The sequence below is a fragment of the Schistocerca piceifrons genome, chromosome 3 (genome assembly GCF_021461385.2).
Source record: "Schistocerca piceifrons isolate TAMUIC-IGC-003096 chromosome 3, iqSchPice1.1, whole genome shotgun sequence".
NCBI classification, from domain to species: domain Eukaryota; kingdom Metazoa; phylum Arthropoda; class Insecta; order Orthoptera; family Acrididae; genus Schistocerca; species Schistocerca piceifrons.
The window spans coordinates 79261967-79284897 of NC_060140.1; positions in this window are offsets into that span (position 1 = coordinate 79261967).

A 22931-nucleotide genomic window follows, 5' to 3' on the forward strand; every position below is an offset into this window, starting at 1 on the left:
CTCACTGCTTTCACTTAACTAACTTTACTCAACGGAATGGATCCACAACTAGCTCCTCAGCTCGGCAGATTCCAGGGAGGATTCAGAAAAGGATTATCGTGCACTCAACAAATTCTTAACATGAGTAATTCATTGCAAGATTCCCACAACATAGGAAACAAAGGATGTGTGATTATGTTTGTGATAGTTGAAAAAGCATGTGACAGAACATACCGATAATCTCTTTTCCGAATGCTAGCTGAATTTGGATTGTATCAAGAGAAAACAAGCATCATACAGAAGAAAACAGAGGCAAATCAAAAGTAAAATTTATAGGAAAATTCAGCGAAAAATTTAAAATAGACGCAGGATTAAGGGAAAGGTATATCCTATCCCCGTTATCGTTGTAATTATTCTCTTGAATAACTGTAATTCAGTGGAAGACACCAGGTGCACCAACACACCGACTGGGACCTAAACACAAAGTTACAGAATTAAACTGTCTACCCTTTGCAGATGCCTTAACACTATCTGCCAATGCCATCACTGAGGAACAAAAATGATTTGAACTGCAGGCACGAGTAGGGAAAATTGAACTATTGTATCCATTTGAAAGAAAAAAAATTAATGACTGATATAAAAAATCAATGGATGAGGTTAAAATAATCAATTACAGAATATTCTGTGTTCAACAATTTAAACACTTAGGTCAATGGGTCACTGAAAATCTTGATGTTTATAATAAAAAATTATTTCAGTCCAATTGTAAACTCTAACATAACACTGATCCAAACAGAAGTACTTTACATATCAGAGATAGTTATCTAACAAATAACAATAATTAGAAATAAAGATAACGCAAAACCACTAGAAAAATCTTAGTACCAGGAGTAAAAGATGCAATACATCAGTTAAAGTCTAATGCAAATACATCGTATTCAATAAAATCATGAATACAATGCATTTGCGAAAAATCCAATTCGTGGGACACAGAAAAAAACTGACCCAGGCAGGCTAAGAAATCACATTCAGACACTCTTGAAAAATACTGTTACATGACCTAACTTGGTAAAACATAAACAAAAAAGCTTATAAAGATGAGGCATACTACCTCTAAGGCATACAGTAGACGTTTCCTAACGAAGTATAATTTAAAAAACTGGAAAAATGTACCTTACAGAAATAGAAACATGAGATTTACAGCCTCAAGATGCAATCAGGAAAGCCACACAAGCACGAAGTTTCTAGAAAGAAGAGAGGAGGGCTCATGGAAAACAGTATAGTACTTAGCGATTCATTAGTTCCACCCTATTAGGCGTTTCCTGGGGAGCAACCGGATTTATTTTGTGGTATGTGCTCAAACGTCTGGGGCAAACTAACATCGTTTTATGAAGTGTATCATGCCATCATATAAAACACTATGACTGAGGTTTTGGTACATGCTTCTGTCTAATTACCAAACAATAAAACTTCAGAGAGTTTGATAGAGTATTTGAAAATGTAATGCCAGAATATGAAGAAAATGCTAAAAAATAGGGATAAATTACGTCACTCCGTGCCGATTTATTACGGACACCACAATTCTAACCTACATTTTCTGCATTTTTTCTTTTTCTGAATGGTCCGCATTTGTATTTGACACATTCAAAATTTTTAGTAAGAATTCATGTGACAGTTGATTACTACAACTGTTGCAAAATAAGCACGAGATTAGCACGACATAAACAACACATACCAGACCTGTCATATTTGACCTCGATTCCAAACAAATAACATTATCGCACTTTTCGCCAAAACAAATTGTCTCGGTGCGTCTTATATCAGTCAGTTATGTGTCATCAGCTGTACTAGATAACTGTATCCTTCACCAAACACCTGGCGCTTCAAAACCACGAGATAATTCATAGACTTCAGTTATTATTTTAAATCGTAGAATTTTGACGTATGCATATTCTGTGATGGGATGTGAAAGCTTCTTGAAATGGCGCTTAGCATAAAATAACATATCAGTGATTGTAACTGATAGGTGCTGCTGTGAGGTTGTAAGTAGGCTGTTTATGTTTTCTTTATGTAAGTAGGCTGTTTAGGTTTTTTTATTGGTAACTCCACCTCTGTATGAAAATCACTGGCTGTGCTGTGTGCAGTCTGTGGCTGCTTTGCATTGTTGTAATACTCGCCATTGTTGTGTTGGGCAGCGGCAGCTGGATGTGAACAGCGCGTAGCGTTGCGCAGTTGGAGGTGAGCCGCCAGCAGTGGTGGATGTGGGGAGAGAGATGGCGGAGTTTTGAAATTTGTCATGAACTGCTATATTTATATATGATGATATCAAGGTAAATACATTGTTTGTTCTCTATTAATATCTTTCATTTGCTAACTATACCTATCAGTAGTTAGTGCCTTCCATAGTTTGAATCTTTTATTTAGCTGGCAGTAGTGGCGCTCGCTGTATTGCAGTAGCTTGAGCAGCGAAGATTTTTGTGAGGTAAGTGATTTGTGAAAGGTATAGTTTAATGTTAGTCAGGGCCATTCTTTTGTAGGGAATTTTGAAAGTCAGATTGCGTTGCGCTAACAAAATATTGTGTCTCAGGTTAAGCACAGTCTTGTATAAATTTTTCTAAAAGGGACGTTTCAAGGTTAAGGGTATTGATTTCCTGTTTCATCCTGTTTTCGACAGGTATTGGCCACCGGGAGTGAAATTTTGTGTTCTGTAACATGGCGACAGTGACAGGGTCCGACATACATTTAGCTATTAAAAATTTATTTTTTATACCATATTTCAGGAAATATAAGATTTATCCTCAGGGAAAACACTCATACATGAAGTACAGAAAATACTCATAAACCATCGATTCTTTTAAATTAGAGGTATGTTTTCCTTGTCCTTGTCAACTGCCAAAGTATTAATTTTGGTTCTGAAGTTGTCACTGTTCTGGATATCATCCTCAGAAAAATTCGTTTTATTCAGGTCTTACTGTGTTTCACTGGTCCAGTAATTTTTGTTCTTAGTGCTGCTGAAGCACTGCAGTATTTGTTTCATTAGTCTGCTTTCCTTCATTCTATACATAAAAGTGGCAACTTCCCTCAGAGTTGTATCTGGACGTTTTCGGAGTGTCCTAAAGAGTTCTCTCTTCCTCCTTGGTATATACTTCCCGCTTTCACCTGTTTCAGGTCCAAGAATTTTTTCAAAGGACATTTCTCTGTTTTTTTGTTGTTCTGCGTTCTCTCCACTTCTTCTACTTTGAGTAAAGCAATTAATTTTGCTGCATAGAGTGCTTGAGCTCTTATTACAATGCCGATGGTCGTGCTATGTTGTATTGCCTTCTTTTTTTGATTAAAACACAAATCCTGCCCCAAATTCATAGAACATTACGTTCTAGTTACTGGCCACTCAAACCATTCTGTGGCCGACAGTGATTTTTGTTTCGTCGGTGTTGTACAGAAACAAGCTCCGAAGTCGCATACAACAGATCCTCCACGCCTCCCACGTGGCCTTTCCGTTGTTCTCTGTATGCTCCAATATCTGTATTGGTAAGAAATTCAGATCTTGCGGAAATTTAAAGTGCAAACTGAACAAAGGGTAACGCTGGAACACATAGTTGTCCAATGTATACCAATCGACCTGACGAGTTTCGTACTGAACTGAAACTGAAGAAGCCACCGTTTCCGTGTTTTTCCTCGTAGCTTGGTCCTCTTTTCTAAGTCACTGTACATTCCGTGTGACCTCTCTTAGAGTCCATCTCGATAATCAATATTTGATTTTAATTCCGACCTTCCCCACTGCCGGCGATTATCGGTCGTGTTTACACAGCCACATTAGTCTCGCACCATCTCTCCCTACATTCTGAAGACACTGTCTCGGATTGCATCGGTAGAAGTCCATAAGTAAGTATACGGACATTTTTTTCGTATTATATGACGAAGTACGTACGTTCGATAGTAGGTTACTACGCATTCTGTGGAAACTAATCTGTTACTTTTAACAATCTTATGTACCTGACATGATGTGTTATGATACCAGGAACAAACCAACCCATCATTCTTCTACATGTTATCTGCTAGGCGACCCTCGTCTGCTGCAGTTTGCCTCGAGTTCTGAAATCGTTTCAGCTTCCATTATTTTTTGAATCAGAAGTGGTTATTTCAGACAGATCAAGTCAATATTAAATTCCTGCATGAAAAGGAACATCCGACTGTTTAAGCTGTTAAACTATCGCGCTATTAAAAGAAAATAATCGTAAGTGTCCCAAAATTATTTCAGTAGTTTAACGTATCGCAGAGCCAGCGTAATGCCCCCAGTTAGTAAAAGATAAACCTAAGTCAGGCTCAATATTTTCAGCACTAAGAAGCTTTTGCAATACAACCTCTGCACTCAGTTCATTTGTCCTAACACTCAACCTCCTCTCCACCCGTTTTCAGTCACATCTACAATAAACTATTGTTTGCTTATCCTTCCTCCGGTAACAACCTGATCGGTAATGTTAAAAAAACTGAAGAACAAGTGTCCCTTTCAGACGCTAGTCAGTTGTTTCCTGAAGGTGACCAACAAGCCGAACACTAGTTGGAAATAAATAAAAATCAGTAGAAAAAAAAACAGTGTACTTGTTGCTCAACCTTAAACTAGACAAAAATTTGGCAACACTTCCACACCAAGAAAGACAACTGTCGACTGGCACACAAAATTTTCTGCTTTTGAAACTATAACAGGTCACAAGGTAAACTTGGGAATTGGTAACCAAATCATCAGCAAAGTATTTAACTCGTACAGTGCATATAAAACACAATCTGGTAATAGAGGAAAAGATACCATTACAGCATGAATAGCCCGAAACTGTTCGTTAAGAGCAAGTGACCACATAGAGGCAAAATATGTAGACCGCAGGAAATGCGAAATAAACTAAAGCACGATTTCATGATATACAAAAATCAAGATGTTAACTGTTTGAAATGTTTAGTTGATATGTGTGAAAGCAAAATTGTAGAACATTTCAAAACATACAGTGAAAAATTTAAACTCGTTATGTAGCAAACAAAAGGCAATTTTTGTAATACACGTCTGGAGACCGAGTGAATTCTTTAAGGAACATTTTACGCTTAATGCTGTAGAAATTTTCATTTCGCTGCTGCAATTTCCGTATTACGTTATTGTCAAGCATTTACAAGTATTCGATGTCACCTCACAGAACGCATGTAAGTTTAAGTATTTGCCAGACTCGATCCTGCAAGGATGGTGTTATCCTTATAGGACTACGTTACCCTTAATAATCTGTTAACAGATCGAACGTCCATAAGTTACAATAACAAAAATCGGCATCCAAGACTGTTGTCATGGTTGGCAGTACAATTTAAGAAGAAGAACTGAAAGTCTCTGCCACTTCAGCCACGATTGTCTCAAAGAGCTTCCGCGGAAGTTTTTAACTGTCGATAATCGCGCGCTGTCACATTGAAAAGTGGCTTAAACATACATATAATCTGTGCTTTACTTGAGTGTCGTTGTTTCCAGTGTTCTTTGTTTGACTTCATCTGTATTTCCTTTTAGCTCATTATGCCACATACGTAGAAAAATAAATAATTAATTATCGAACAGGTAACCTTAAACCCGCTACGAAAGTTATTTTTCATTCATGGACAACAGCTGATGTGAAAAAGTGTCGATTTATTATCCCTAGATTTATCCTGCAAAATATGATTTAATAAATGAAACATCCATATCTGTAAGACTCAAAACTGATCACCATCAGTAGACAAAATTTGTTTCTAGCTGGAAATGACCGACGGTAAAGCATTAATTTGCCTCCAACGCTTAAATACCTGGCATTTATAATCGTTAAGAATATAAACAACAGAACAGTTAAGGTAACGAAAATTAAAATTGTATAGTCGGACCGCTAATGATCCTTTTCGGGCATAAACACAAATTGTTTCCGTCGTAAAATATACGCCGCTAGTATCAGTTCCACGCCACACATGATCAAAAAGCCCACTAAAATGTTAAGCACGTTACTGGAAGTGCAACAAGGCGGCTTCCCAGAGTCTAACTATGGTGGCATAACAATTCGTTCATTGCACGCAGGCCTTTAAAAACTGGAAAAGTAATAAAATTCTTACCGTCAATGTCTACAGCTGCAGTCGGTTGGTAGAATAGTCACCTACTGATAAATCTTCAGTTTCACCGATACTTATGCAGCTGTGAATGTCCTTTACCGAAAGAAAGCAATTTCCAGATGAAACTTTCAGTCAGAACAGTCAGATGATTTGTACATGTACACTTCTACCTTATTTCTGATACAGTGAAAGCACATACATTACGAATGAACTGATTCAAGTGAAATTTGATTACCATAACATCGGAGAACAAAACAATGAACTACAAAATATATCAGCCATAGAGTTTACAATATACAAGTCACAGATGTTACTCCATAAAGCGTAAAAGTTGACATTAACATCAGATGGCTGACTTCGAAATGACTTACTGAAATTTGTTCCCCTTTGTTAACAAAGAAAGAGAAAAGCAGCTGCGAGTACACTTTAGGGAGTGAAGCAACGCCAGCCTTGGTATGTTCAGCAGCGAAAAAAAGAGGGGGGGGGGGAAGAACGAGAGAGTATTAGTTTTCCTGCTTACGTCGTCTGGCTACCTGTAATACCTATTTACAAGGCTGAATTTTCATGCTTTTAATTCTTTTAAATTCACTTCTCACTACCAATCTATAGGTATCATTCATCATGTGGCGCATTTCTACAGAAGATAACTTTATTACGCACAGGGATTACACCTTGTATTCAACAAGACGATGAACTTTTTCAGAATAGGAAAACACCGAAGATGATGTTAGATCAGTGTTTGAGTAAATATAACTCCAATAGCAAATACGGCTGTTCCAATGAGCCTGATAATGATCAGAAGTCTTAAAGGACTGTTTTATCATAGATCTGCAAACCCATATCCCAGCTCATTTTTAGAGTCCATTTTTTAGAATTTATTTTCACTCTGTGGAAGAGTAGGTTCTGGTATGAAACTTCCTGGCAGATTAAAACTGTGTATGTGTAGCGGACCAGAACTCTATTACTGATACAGTCAGAAATTATCATTTCAGAGAACGATATTTTATCCCATTGCGTATTTTTTTTCCATCTGATGAAGGCAGCTTACATTGATTTGTTCATTAGAAGCATTACGTGTTTCTTTTCCATCTGAAGTAGCAAAATTATGAGCCAATCCCATTAACACAAAATATTATTAATATATTGGGCAGACTTTTCCTGTAACATAGATAATGGCTATAATGCATCAATAATTTATAATACCACAACAATATATTAGGCAAGTGATGGTACCCAAAGAAGCAAATGTGATTTATGCACGAAACCTTTCTTTTTTCTCCCGATTACTGATGTAATTATGGTTTCATCAAATTTAACAATATATGCTTTTTTTTAACAACGTTCGATAGCCTGTGAAAAAAAAGCACTGTCATAATAGCATACGTCGTTGCAACAGGTGAAACGTCCCCTTTTGAACTGTTATACATGACTGTGCTTAAACTGACACACAATATTTTGTTAGCGCAACGCAATCTGACTTTCAAAATTCCCTACAAAAGAATGGCCCTGACTAACATTAAACTATACCTTTCACAAATCACTTACCTCACAAAAGTCTTCGCTGCTCAAGCTACTGCAATACAGCGAGCGCCACTACTGCCAGCTAAATAAAAGATTCAAACTATGGAAGGCACTAACTACTGATAGGGATAGTTAGCAAATGAAAGATATTAATAGAGAACAAACAATGTATGTACCTTGATATCATCATATATAAATATAGCAGTTAATGACAAATTTCAAAACTCCGCCATCTCTCTCCCCACATCCACCACTGCTGGCGGCTCACCTCCAACTGCGCAACGCTACGCGCTGTTCACAGCCAGCTGCCTAACACTACAATGGCATGTATTACAACAATGCAAAGCAGCCACAGACTGCACACAGCACAGCCAGTGATTTTCATACAGAGGTGGCGTTACCAATAAAAAAAACCTAAACAGCCTACTTACATAGCCCCCATGCTCCCCACAAAAAATTTTACAAATTGGATTGGGCAGTGGCCAATACAGATTTGAAAAAAATTTTTCATAGTTACAATAACAAAGAAATCAAATGCACACACTTATTGATACAATGTTGGTCAAAAGCTAAAAATTTCTCACAGTCCATAAAGACAGTCCAGATCGTTCATTACGGTAAAATAGTAGTGTTTTTCTCAAAGTCTGAGCAGTAGAAGGAAATGCACATGGAAGTAGTGGATTTCCATGCAGTCTTGAAGAAGTAGTGTTGTCCTTCCAACGGAAAGACAGTGCTGACTCTTGACATGCATACAGGTAATGGGCCACAACAGAGCAAACCCACAGCAGAGTCAGTCGAAATTTTGAAGAGTATTGGTAGGTAGGTCATCACAGAGCAGACCCACTGTAGTCCTGGTAGAGATTACGGTATTGGTGGGCCACCAGAGGTGCAGACCCACTGCAGTCCTTGTAGAAATAATGGTATTGATGGATCATCAAAGATGTAGACACACTGTAGTCCTTGAAGAGATGGCCAGCAGCCATCTGTTGTGACTGTGCAGGTGCACAATCACCACTGAAGAGTCTTGCGGACAATATAGCAAGTCCATAAACCACCACTTGTGCACTCACAAAGTTTTTGAAATTGTCCTTAGAACCAGCAATGCTGTTATCCAGTCCCTTGCTGAATCATTAACACACGTGCAAACACTATCAGTCCCTACTTCTCACATATTGTCCATATACTATGACCAACAGAAACGTGTGCAGTGAAATGTAACTAACAAGTTAATAATATCATGAACTGGTGACAATTACAATTTTATAACATAAGAATACAATAACAAAGGTACAAAACACATCATTAAAAACATAATAATACAGATAACGTTTGTAGTAATAGGGGCTTTACAAAAGAATAGAAATAAACATATACATCAGTGTTACAGGAATTATGACATAAGTAAATACATAAAAGATCAGAATAACTTTTGAAACATCAACTTTACATATGAGCATTAAAACAAAACAGAATTAATAATGTCTAACATCTTTACAAAGTAAATAACATATTATTAGAAAAATTCTACAACATAAGTCTGATGAGGTAAACATATAAAGACAGGAAGAACATATATACACAAGGGTACCCAAACACATAGTGGGATAACACAAAAGGAAAGGACAGGGTTTGTTTCATTGCAGTATTTTGCAAACAAAACTTTCTTTGCTTCTTGGAGATCTCCCTTCATTCATCATTATTCCCAAAAGTCCTATCTAAGCCTGCCTTCTGTATTTTGTTCACATCCTCTGTCAAAAATAGTTTTTCTCTCTACTTTCTGTATTCTGTTCACATCCTCTGTCAATAATAGTTTTTCTCCACTGTACAGTATCCTTTTTATTTTGCCAGACCATTTTCTGATAGCTTCTCAATGCATTTCTTATAAATTTATAATAGTTAGTTTCCTATATAGTCTCCTCTTAAGCTAACTTAAATCTACTGAGCTCAGATACTAAACTAAGGGACGAGGCAATGCAGCAGCACATAACAAATTAACACAAACAGCAATGCAAAAAAAATGGAAAATTGCAAAGCAAGCAACAGTAAATATAAATTACCAAGCAATGCAACATTACAACTAATATGAGCCAATGTACAGTAACAAGAAAAATAAGTCAGTAGTAAAACTAGCTTAACAGAGTAACACAATATAAAATTCAGTAGCACTACGCCTGGCAAACAGCAGCAGCAAATATAAAAAATATAAAATTTATATCTATACATGACAAAGCTCAAGCAGAAAAGATATTACAGTAAAAACAATAATGCAGATAAGGGAAGTGTATATTCACATCTTAATGTCTATGTAAATTAAAGTGGTGCACCACAACAACTTATTATAAAAAAAAAATATTACCATGAACTTGAAAAGAAAATTATGTGTCCAGTTACTGTTACTAGTCCCTTCTTATTGTTCTTTCCTTTCCAAGTGCTCCTTTTTTTAAAGAATGTGGATTACAAAATTATCATTTAATAGATCTGTTGACAGAAAGTGTTCACATTAGCAAATGCATCTAAGTTTATTTTATAAAACTAATGCTGTAACACAGCTGGAAAACAGGTATCAAATGAAATAAGCAATTACGCAAACCAAAGCATAAAAATATCATTCAATAGCCATGTGACATTTCATAAGTTAGTAGAAATTCTCTCAACTCTCGTAGAAAGACGCTTGTCGTAATCAGGTGTGCAGATGTAAAAATATTTCTCGTCATTTCATTAGACATTTCAGTAAATATCATAAATTACGAGCTCCACAGTATGCTTTCAACAAGGCAATGTCAATAGCGAGTATAATGGCCTCCCCTTTTTTTTCTACCTGTGCCGTTGAATGGCTAATGGCTTTTTTTCGGGCGGCTGTCGCCCAGGTGGGTGCCCGCGACGCATTACGTGCAGGTGGTCACTTAACTTTCTTACGGAAATATTTACGACAGCAGTTTCCGCTACAGTGACAGTCTCACATAAAAATATTTCACAGGTCAAGAATTAGCGTTACAAATCTGTAGAAAGAAAATTCTATCAATATAAGTGTCCAAATAAAATATTCGTCAGCACTGTGATACAGTCACGCATTTACGCACATTTCATAACTCTTAAAGCACGATTCTTGGTTTCCAACATACTTATTATTCCTCATATACGGTAGCCTCATCTTATTGATCATAAACATATCTCAACAGCATAATACACATCGTCGTCGTAATAATATCATAACACCTCAGTCAAATCTCAAAAACGTCGTAGCTTTCTGCAATAATTTCAAAACCTAAAAAAATTCTCTGCTCATTTCAATAGTGTCATCTACCTCAAACGTACTTTAAAAATCATGATCTCATACGAAATACATCATTCAAAGCTCTCATAGTATCACAATGATTCCGAAAAAATATGAACAGTTTACAAAGTACAGACAAAATACAATTTCGTAAGTGTGAAGTTATCCAACGGTGTAATTACGTAAACATGTGTCACTGACGTAGTAAAAAACATGTTTATCTCTCAGTTAAATGATCAGATAGCTGTGTAACTTGTGTGTTAGAGAAATATGGTACCGAAGTGTAAAGTTGTATAAGCAAATACCATATTAGCTAGGGCTCTTTGTGCTTGCCAAACACATGGTACACAAAGTAAGCGTGTACCCCCCTGAGGATTAATGTAATTATACCCTCAGGTGTTACAGATTACAGCAATGGAATGAAATGTATCACGGAAAACTTTCTTTGTAATTCAAAAATCTTTAAAAATAAATGTTTTAAGTACAAAATTAATCACTCAAATACATGTCCTGTAGCGCTAAATATGCGTCTTGCTGTAAGATAATCTCTGTGGAAGTGTCGTAGTTATCGTCCTCCGAAAGCTAAGTTCTGCAGAAGTCAATGTACTTAGCTCATGATAAACAAAAGTGAAATGCTTTGCGTAGAGATATCTTAGTTATTACGCTTATTGTTGTGATGATGAAAGTACTGTGCTGTAACGTATTGTTGTGCTATGGAAAAGGCTATCTCCTTGTAGCTATACCACAAAAGTTACTAATAAAGCATGTGTTGATTTCCAGAAGAATTCAGAAAAACTGTGCAGATTTAAAACAGATACACCGCAAAAGCAACATTGTTAATTGTCACTCATTAGTAGCGTCGTGATAAAACCGTGTAGTTGTCACTTAAACTAACCACTGTGTCGTCTGGTATCTCACAGAAAGTACTTTAAATCCTGAATATATTTTCAAGTAAACCAAAATGTTGCATTAAAATCTCATTAGCAGTACCAGTATATGTTTTAAGTATGTGAGCCTTATGGTCGTTACGTAATCGTGCCACTAACAAGCAAGAATGTACACACACAATAATACTGTGACGTCTGTTCACTATAACAATGCATTCGTCATTTCTGTTTCAATAAGTTCTCTTGGTTCTTGACTGGATATTTAACTTCAAACATTGTTGCATGTTAACAGTTTCTTAAGTCTGACAAAGCATACTAGAAATGTGAAGTGAAAAATTTTGTGGGAAAGACAAAGTTAAAAGGCAGATTATCTTTCAATAAACGGTTTTACATGTGAAATGTGGTACAATCTTTTACTCTTCAAAGTACTCAGAATTTCAGCTTGAACGCAATTATCATGCAGTATACGTCAGTAAAGAATACTGGAATTTTTCACAAGGTTAGCGTCTATGTTATTTTTCTCTGAGCCAGCCGGCGCACGTGGGTGCCTGCGGCGCGAGTCATTGTCTGTCTCTTTGTTGGCGCGCGTTGTTATTGGGATTAGGAGACCTAACTTCTACGAATTCGCCTTGCCGAGAGGGCCCAGCTCTGTTAGAATCCCGCCAGTTCTGATGAAATTCACGTCTGTCGTTTTGTCGGTAGTTTACATAGTTTCTTGTTTGTCGGTCATGTGGTGGAGAATTTCTCCCTGAATCGTAACTCTGCGCTGGACCGTTGCGTCTAAAGTTATTCTGTCTCCCGTAATAATAATTATTTTGGTTCCCATATTGTCTGTTTCTCTGATTGTCTCTGTGATAGTCACTACCGCGGAGAGGTGATCTTTCCCTGTAATTATTACTACTCTGCCAACGGTTGTCGTACGGGTGGTGTCTATTTTCGTCACGATTTGCGTTGTAAGAATAGACCTGTCGTGTCCAGTTATTGTTTCTGTCGTCACGGAATTGTGACGGAAGTGACCTGTAGTGGTTGTTTTCCTGTTTTCGCATCCCGCGACTGTCTGTGTCAATTTCCAGTTCTTGTAGCAGTCCCTGAAAAGCCTCAATGTCTTCTTTGCAACGTCCTGCTAAAATAATATGTCGTAAATGTTCAGGCAATTTGAGTAAGCAAATGCGGATGAGTTCTGAGGGGCTGTATGGGTTTGAAAGATACTGATTCTTCTGCAACATGTCTTCAAAATATTTCACAAGACTGGAAAATTCAGATTGTTCGAAATGTTTCATCATTATGATGCCATGTTTTACTCGGTCTTGTGTGGCTTGAGACCAATATGCTGAGAGGAAGGCATGGTAAAATTCTCCTTCACTGTGGCAATCGTGAATGACCGATCGCATTCTTACAGCTGGTTCATTCTCTAAGTAGCCACACATAAATTCTAATCTGTGTTCTAACGACCAGTTGGGAGGAAAACAATGAGAGAATTGATGGAGCCATGCTTGTGGATGAATGTCGTTGCCAGAATTCTTAAATGTTTTGAATTTACGTGTAGTAATGAACAGCTTATAGTCAAAATCGTCATGTCGGCGAGTCGCATGTCGGTCATTGTTACTTCGTTTCGGCGGTTCCATCTCAAAATCCAATGCGCCTTGCCAATTTCTTTTATAATTTCCGAAGTGTCCTGTGTTATTATTTTGTGTTTGTTCCGTATTTCTATGTCCCTCTTCTCGTATTGGAGCGCGAGTGTCCTCTGAAATACGTAATTCTTGTATTACCTGCGTCAACTGATCTTGTACTTCCCGGATTTCTCTTTTGTACTGTGTATTGATTTGATTTTGATTTTGTTTGAATTTTCTTATTTGTTCATACTCTTCTGTGTCAGTGAAGGCTACGGGTCTTGTGTCATTCAGATCATCATCTACCTTTGTAGATAAGTTAGTGACCTGATCCGAAAGTTCGGCTACTTTCTCCGATAGTTTACTTATTTCCTCCATGTGTCTTTCTGAACCAATTTTCAGGGTATCTACTGTGACCTTTAAGTTTTCCTGAGTTCTTGCAAGTTGCGTAACCGAATCGGTAGATGCAACTGAGTCAATTTTAGCTTGCAAGGTCTCATGATTTTCATGAACAATAGTTTGCAGTTCTTTTATGGCTGCTTCGTGATTCTGTAATACATTTTCATGACGCGAAAAAATAGGTTGGAAATGCTCACGAATTTGTGTTTTTACGTCATTACAGACCTTTTGACATTTCGATTCGATGTTATGTAACTCAGTGGTTAAATCTTCACGTGTTTGTTCAAGTGTAGTGTCTAACTTTTTGAGATTTTGTTCCACTGTGTCTAACTTTTTGAGATTTTGTTCCACTGTGTCTAACTGTTGCTGTGTTTGTCTCTGGTGTTGTTCCATTGTGTCTAACTTTTCAAGCTTTTATCCCATTTGTTGCATTAATTGTAATAACAATGCACTGGTGTCTGAAACATGTTCCTCAGCGCTTTTCGGCAGTGAAGTTGCACCGGCAACATTCACATTTTGACAAGCAGAAAATGTGACTTGACTCATTTGAGAAAACGGTGAGAACCCAAAACCTGAGTCTACAGTATTTGCAAAATTGTGTCCTGTCATTCCCGATTCCTGAGGCAAGCTGTTGCCGACCGATCGATCGATAATGCGTCCCTCTTCACTAATTGTTTCACTGTCCACGCCATTGTTTGCCGCCCGCTCCATTTCCCCATGCGCAATTACCAAATTACTACTTTGAACATTAGTTAATTCATTACTCTGCGGCGCTATCACACTGCTTTCGTCTTCACTGTCATTTCTCAGTTTACTTTGGAGCCTAGTATTACGTTTTTCACACGCCATTATTGTCACAATATTTCACACGACAACACAGAAAAGCACAATTTGAAGAGCAAAAATAAGAGAACACATTAACATAGCACTGAAAATAATATTTAGTTAATTGCAAGCGCAGCTGCGAAAAACTTGCTGCAAATCTACATGCATGCCACAACTGTTTTACTGTACAACAATGAAAAACTACAACTACAAAGGAAATTCTCTCTATAATTACGCGCTAGCAATAAACAAAATCTACACTAATTACACAAACTACAAGAAAAAATCAGAAGATTCCAGTGAGGTATCCTCGGCTAAGGGTCGACATATGAAACGTCCCCTTTTGAACTGTTATACATGACTGTGCTTAAACTGACACACAATATTTTGTTAGCGCAACGCAATCTGACTTTCAAAATTCCCTACAAAAGAATGGCCCTGACTAACATTAAACTATACCTTTCACAAATCACTTACCTCACAAAAATCTTCGCTGCTCAAGCTACTGCAATACAGTGAGCGCCACTACTGCCAGCTAAATAAAAGATTCAAACTATGGAAGGCACTAACTACTGATAGGGATAGTTATCAAATGAAAGATATTAATAGAGAACAAACAATGTATTTACCTTGATATCATCATATATAAATATAGCAGTTCATGACAAATTTCAAAACTCCGCCATCTCTCTCCCCACATCCACCACTGCTGGCGGCTCACCTCCAACTGCGCAACGCTACGCGCTGTTCACAGCCAGCTGCCTAACACTACAATGGCAAGTATTACAACAATGCAAAGCAGCCACAGACTGCACACAGCACAGCCAGTGATTTTCATACAGAGGTGGCGTTACCAATAAAAAAAACCTAAACAGCCTACTTACACAGGTTCACATTCCTCGCAACCACTAAGAAACAAGTTGAACGTGAAATCTAAGTTTGCGGTAGAGTATAGTTTCAGCCCATTAATGGTATGTTTACAAGTAAATGCAATTGACTTCACCATTATAAAATATGAATACATACACATTGTAAAAATGGATGTATGTATGTATGTGTGTATATGTGTATGTGTGTATGTTCCACATCTCCTCCTAACCCACTGGACAGATTTCATTATTTCGCAGATAGTATCCACATATGCCGCTGAATGTTCCTACACAAATATATCATTGTACGACAGATGGTTCAAGAGATATGACGTCATAAACATTTAAATATGTGAAAAAAAATGCCACATCACGCAAGAAATTTTAATACATTTATTCTTTACTACTAGAACACTTCTACTGTCGGCTAAACTTAAGGAAATCCCTGACAACTAGCTACGCTTTTGACAGCTTTCAGCTGCGAATGGCAAAAGGCGTTAGGCGAAAACAATAGCCGACTATACTAGTAGAGCTATGAAGAGGTGTTGGCATAGAGACGCTTCTAAAATCACGTTGTAGGCACGCGAAGCAGCTAGGCCCAGTTGCCTGCAAATGTAACTAGAACTATTATCGGTTATCAAGATCTCAGTTAAATAAACACTATATAAAATTTGTATTTTGCATACTAGGTTAATTTGGATGATGTACTTATACACTTGTACATTACGCGTATTTCTTCGTACGACTGTTTCATAATTTCAAATGTGTTTTCACGAACGCGTGGAAATGACGTTATTTCGATATTACACTATAAACACAGCTCGTTTGTTGTTTCCGTTCCTAATGGAAAATTGGCAAAATGAGTAACAGTGCAATACCACGTTTGTCAGCTAATTGTGGTGTACTACCAACAGAACTTAAGAATATCTCATGTTTAGTGTTTTCCACGTATTTTTCGTTCTATAAAGTAATGTACCGCGTCCTAGAGTTTGTCTGCTTATAGGAGGGTCGACTGCAAAAAGGCAAGAAATTTTGCGAACTGGCAGGTTTTCTGTGATGTTTTGTTGAAACTTTCAAATAACATAGAATCAGGAGTTTTATTTCGTCCGCTTTCTTAAGTGGTCGATGTCACAAGATTCGTATATTTGGAAACAGACGGAAGTCATGCGGCGGTGGAACATATTCAGTTAAAATTGAGGACGATACCTAAAAGACAAACTGAGTCGAGAGAATTTCATATGAGTTGTGTCTCTATATTCAGAAGCATTTGTACCAGGTACACGAATTTCAGCGTAGTAGTAAGAACACTGAAGATCTGCTAGGTGGTGGACATCCGATTAAGATTTCTTCTGAAGAAAAAGTGTGAGCCATTCGAGGCATTAGGATTCATGGTACTGTTGAGATGTTACGTATCTCATAAGGAGAGGTGCATGACGTCCCGGATGAAGTACTCCACACAAAGGATACGAGTGTATACTGAGTTTCGTGGATGTCGGCTGAAGACCGAAAGTGTTAAAAGAATATTTCAAAAATATTGTATTGAACATTTTTAGCATGAATCGGACTACTGGTGTCATTATGTGACATTAGACAAAACTTGAATACACAACCTAGCAGTAAACCTACTGTCAGAATAATGGTTCGGACAAAGTAAAGCCACTGATAAGAATTATAACATTTTTAATTTTTTCATTTTTTTCAAGCAAAAGACATAGCAACTCTAAGGGCTCACTGACTATCATCACGGTCGTAAAAGGACGGAAATGTATCTGCTTGTTATTGAACAACTTTAATGCACCGTTTGCTAAGTGAGCTGAGAGAGAATCGACCAAGGATAGCCGCAAAAGCGTGGTTACACATCATGAAAAAGCCCCTACTCACCTAGTGGTTATCGCGAGGCAAAAGAGGCAAAAATGAGTTACGAAATAGCTCCTCGCCAGTCTAATTGCCCACTTTTATTCGTTCTCTTTAGCTTCTTAGACGGAATAAGTCTGCGTTGAATGAAGATGTTATCTATTATAAACTTGTACTACGCAGAGATGGAAGTAAATTTCTATTCCGAGAGTATAAAAACCATTTGTGAACCACTGGAAAATTAGATTCAATACGAGGATTAAATTTTCGGTTTTGTTTAAGGTATTATTAACTATGTTCTATCTCTTTTAACAATCTATCTTGTTACGAATATGGATATGGTTGTGGAAGCGGTTTGTATGGGACTGTAGTCTGACAGCATTCGACTAATAAGAGTTGCGAAATGTTCTTGTTTCGTGAGGCTGCATAAACAGACGTTTGTGACGGAACCTCCATACAGTGTAATATTTAACCTGTTAAATGCAATGCCTGTTTATTTAAAGAGCTGATTATAAGCAAGGTTCAAACCCTCAATTAACACTCGACGTAATTGTGAAAGATGTAAGAGTGAAGTTCATGGAAGATAGAATAAGAAGATAATGAAAATACGTGATAATTATGTTACTAAAATCTATGTTCTTTCTAAAAAAATCAATTTCGAAATGCAGGTTATGTGTCGGAGAGCAAATCTCGCACAAACACTTCCCCCGCCAAGTTCACCTGGCATTTAAAAATCGAGACATGTGTCGATTGTGCCTCGGACAGCTCCACTGTAAAATCAGAATGTGATGACGTAATCCGAAATGAAGATGGGTTATTAAAAATTAGTGGATTTTCCAAATTGGGCCTTTGGTATTTTCGTGCCTAGTCCACGTAAGGACTTCGGTTTTCAGTCTGCAGCGCGAGGTCTGACTTAAGAAATTTCCTAATCTTCCCAGTCTAGCTTGTAAACTTCAGGGTGATGGATGAGAACTCAGAACTTCAGTTGAAGTGGACAGTGTACTCACCTACATTGATTCTCGAGGCTTTGGGACTTTGAAATATTCTGCATTAGCCACACTCAAACATTTGTTTCAGTTGATGTTGATGAAGATAGACGATTGCTCAGATCACGTTGTCGTTCCAGTTAGTCTGATCTATGATTTAATAAAACAAACGCATATTTCGTATTTCAAACGCAACATTACTCCATTTCCTATTAGCTGTTTACATGAAACATGAACAGATAGTATGATTTCCAGACACTTGTAAGACTACGTAACTAGAATGATAAAGCTTATATATATTATAAATCTGAAAGTTTATATGTGTACGTGTGATTGTGAGTTAGTATGTTGCTTACTCCTTCACCCTGGAACAGCTCGACGGATTCGGATGAAATTTTGCATGGAGATAGCTTATACTATGAATCAACACAAAGGCTTCCTTTTATTCCGAAAAAGTTACTGTTTCTGCAAGATTGTCAACGAGATTACTGTTGGCGTAGGAGGTCAACTTGAGTACAAAGTCATCCATGAAAGTTAACTATGAAATCAATGCGTAACGTTACCGTAGAGATGAGTTTTTCAGTGCTTTCACAAATGGAGTGAGTACGTACACAAATCCAGGTCAACAGAAATGTTTTTCTAAGATAACATCATCACTAAAGTCTGCAACTGTTTAACATATGTGCATGAAAATATTTCGCACCACGTAGAATATTGTGCAAGTGTGATAGATTGCGATATTTTCGGGACTATTGAACACTGACTTGATTTTTCTGTTTGGATTTGAATGATTTGTAGTTTCCTTGGTGATTTCGTTTGTTTCTAGGATCTCAATAGGCAAGGCTACGCTAACGTGACCCAAGAGACGAAGTTCAGATGTTTAGGCGGGTCGATGTATAAGCAGTAACGAAGTGGCAGGACAGATATTGGGCTTGCCGTTTCGCAAGTGACACCTCTCGAGGAGCACCTTCCCAATGGCGAAGACGTTCACTTCACGGAGGCCAACATGGGTGATCGGGTAACGGTACCGCTCACCTCCAGCCTCACCGCGTTTTTTTATGTGTGCCAGATGGGCGACTTTGCCCGAACTCCGCTATACATGGATCTGCCAAAATATTAAAAGTGGAACGCGTCACTGAAAGAGTGGAAGCGTCGTATGTAGGGCATCCACGTCGAAGGCTGGCATTGTGTGAAGGCGTCGGATGCTCCGGGCAGAATTTACACCGTGCACCTCACTCACTTCGTGTGTTACTGTGTACGGTTGCTGGTGATCCGGATCCGGGGCGATGGGATGATTGGAAGATGACGGACACTGGGGCGCTACGATGGAGGACGCCGTTTGTGCCGGTCAGCGGCCAATTTGAGAGAGCTATTCCCTATCATGCTGAACACCTGCTGACTCTCAAACCCCCTCCAACTTTGAAACAAATATAAAACCCCATTATCGGAAGAGGTGACACAAAGATATCAAGGCACAGCAACAGGCCACCGACGACATATACGAGGTTCATTCAAGTTCTAAGGCCTCCGATTTTTTTTCTCTGGACTGGAAAGAGATAGAAACATGCGCATTGTTTTAAAATGAGGCCGCGTTCATTGTCAATACGTCCCAGATATGGCAGCACCGTACGGCAGATGGAATTTTACCGCCAGCGGCGAGAATGAGAACTGTTTTAAATACTTAAAATGGCGACGTTTTCCTTACTTGAACAGCGTGCAATCATTCGTTTTCTGAATTTGCGTGGTGTGAAACCAATTGAAATTCATCGACAGTTGAAGGAGACATGTGGTGATGGAGTTATGGATGTGTCGAAAGTGCGTTCGTGGGTGCGACAGTTTAATGAAGGCATGTGACAACAAACCGAAATAACCTCGGGCTCGCACAAGCCGGTCTGACGACATGATCGAGAAAGTGGAGAGAATTGTTTTGGGGGATCGCCGAATGACTGTTGAACAGATCGTCTCCAGAGTTGGCATTTCTGTGGGTTCTGTGCACACAATCCTGCATGACGACCTGAAAATGCGAAAAGTGTCATCCGGGTGGGTGCCACGAATGCTGACGGACGACCACATGGCTGCCCGTGTGGCATGTTGCCAAGCAATGTTGACGCGCAACGACAGCATGAATGGGACTTTCTTTTCGTCGATTGTGACAATGGATGAGACGTGGATGACATTTTTCAGTCCAGAAACAAAGCGCCAGTCAGCTCAATGGAAGTACACAGATTCACCGCCACCAAAAAAATTTCGGGTAACTGCCAGTGCTGAAAAAATGATGGTGTCCATGTTCTGGGACAGCGAGGGCGTAATCCTTACCCATTGCGTTCCAAAGGGCACTACGGTAACAGGTGGATCCTACGAAAATGTTTTGAAGAACAAATTCCTTCCTGCACTGCAACAAAAGCGTCCGGGAAGAGCTGCGCGTGTGCTGTTTCACCAAGACAACGCACCCGCACATCGAGCTAACGTTACGCAACAGTTTCTTCGTGATAACAACTTTGAAGTGATTCCTCATGCTCCCTACTCACCTGACCTGGCTCCTAGTGACTTTTGGCTTTTTCCAACAATGAAAGACACTCTCCGTGGCCGCACATTCACCAGCCGTGCTGCTATTGCCTCAGCGATTTTCCAGTGGTCAAAACACACTCCTAAAGAAGCCTTCGCTGCTGCCATGGAATCATGGAGTCAGCGTTGTGAAAAATGTGTACGTCTGCAGGGCGATTACGTCGAGAAGTAACGCCAGTTTCATCGATTTCGGGTGAGTAGTTAATTAGAAAAAAAATCGGAGGCCTTAGAACTTGAATGCACCTCGTACTTTATGGAAGCACTGAAACTTACTGAGGAGAAAGATTTCTCAATGGTGGGAAAATGGCTGTCTGATTTCGGCATGCTCGCCCTGCGACGAACGGAAGAGCTGTCCTCTGATTGCTGAGGGAGCTCAGTTATGACACCACAGCCTTGGGGCCTCGACTCATCCAAAGTGAGCTCCAGCTGTTACCAGAGCAGAGACCGATTTTTAATAAAATTATTACTCGTGTGGAGAGCGGAGAAGGTGGGCTTTATTTCTTGGACGCACCTGTAAGCGCTGGCAAAGTATACCTGTCGAATTTGCTGCTGGCGCAGTTGCGCAAGGACAGGGATGCCGCGGTAGCTATTGTAGCCTCTGGGATAGCCGCGACCTCGCCCAGCTCAACACAGTAATGCAATAAAAACAATAACTACGATATGGGAAAGTCAAAACGAAGTGTAATTAATTCTAAAACTTCACTTATATCTACTATATATCTTTGAATTGAATAAAGTTTTACGTATTGTCAAAAAAAAAAAAAAAAAAAAAGCGGGGGAAGGACTGCCCAATCGATGTTGAGACTTCCGTTGAATCTTGTTATGATCACGTCATTTCGATACTGTGCAACAAATCTCTTTTACTACAGGCTGTTTGCTTCTTATATTGGGAATGTGTTAGTGTGTACGAAAACAAGTGGAAACTGTCCTTGTCGGCACAGCTTCTACACGGTCTGAAGCCTCCATGGTATTCCCCCAGTTCCTTATCCAATTGTTCTTTGATCCTATTGTGTAAAACCTTGGAAAAAATCTTGTAGGTACAGTCCAACAGCGAGAGTCTTCTATAGTTGTTTGGCTCACTTTTGTCTCCTTTCTTATGAAGTGGTTTAATTATAGCTGTGGTCCATTCTTCTGGGAATTTTTCTGTTGCCCATGGGCTCTAATGCGCATACCTTAAGAGATATGAGCTCTTGTTTGTATCTGCTACTATGAAACACAAATCTTCTATCGATCAAGTTCTCATAACTATTAAGATATGCGTTTCAGAACTCATGTTTACTAGACTTTTTTCCTTCTAATGATCGTTCCTGTCATATCCCTGAATGATGACCATTCGTCCTGGGACACCTGGGATATTGTGTTGATAACTGCCATGCTCAAAACCCTACCTGACCTAAGTGCGACGCTACAAGCGCTGTGTTAAAATGAAATAAACATATTATTACTTTATTTTATGGCAATATTTTAGTCATTATTATGAATTAGTTCTTCTATTTTTTGTTGGCCCAATACTTTTTCATTTTTTCAGATCGCGCTCGTCTCTCCTCATTCGAAATCACTCTTCCCATTCTCTTCTTCTTAATTTGTATTGGTAGTGTGATATATTCGTCCTGAAGTATCTTGAGAAAATCTGTCTTGCCTTTCAAATCCTCCATCGTAATCTGTAATTTCATCATGTCCTCCTTGATCTCTCCGATCCATCTAATGCCGCTCTTACTATTCCATAACTTCTCAATTATTCTCTTTACGCTGTTTTCATTGACTCGATTTAGTGTCTGACCCAAAAGATCCTAGAATTTTTCGATTTCTTCCATAGTTCTAGTTAGAAAATTTTTCTCATTAGTGGGGGCATGGGCGTTTATGATAGCATAAGCCTTTTTTGTCGTTTTCAGATTTAAAGTTGCGATTCGTGGAGAATTGTCTTTAAAATCAGTTATTGAATCTACCGTTTTCAAATTTACTGTAAATTCTGTTCCAAATTGTGGGCACTGTTTCATTACTCTTTGTCCTGGTTTTCGATTGTAAATTCTATAACCTTGAGACTGAAATGGAACTTCTGT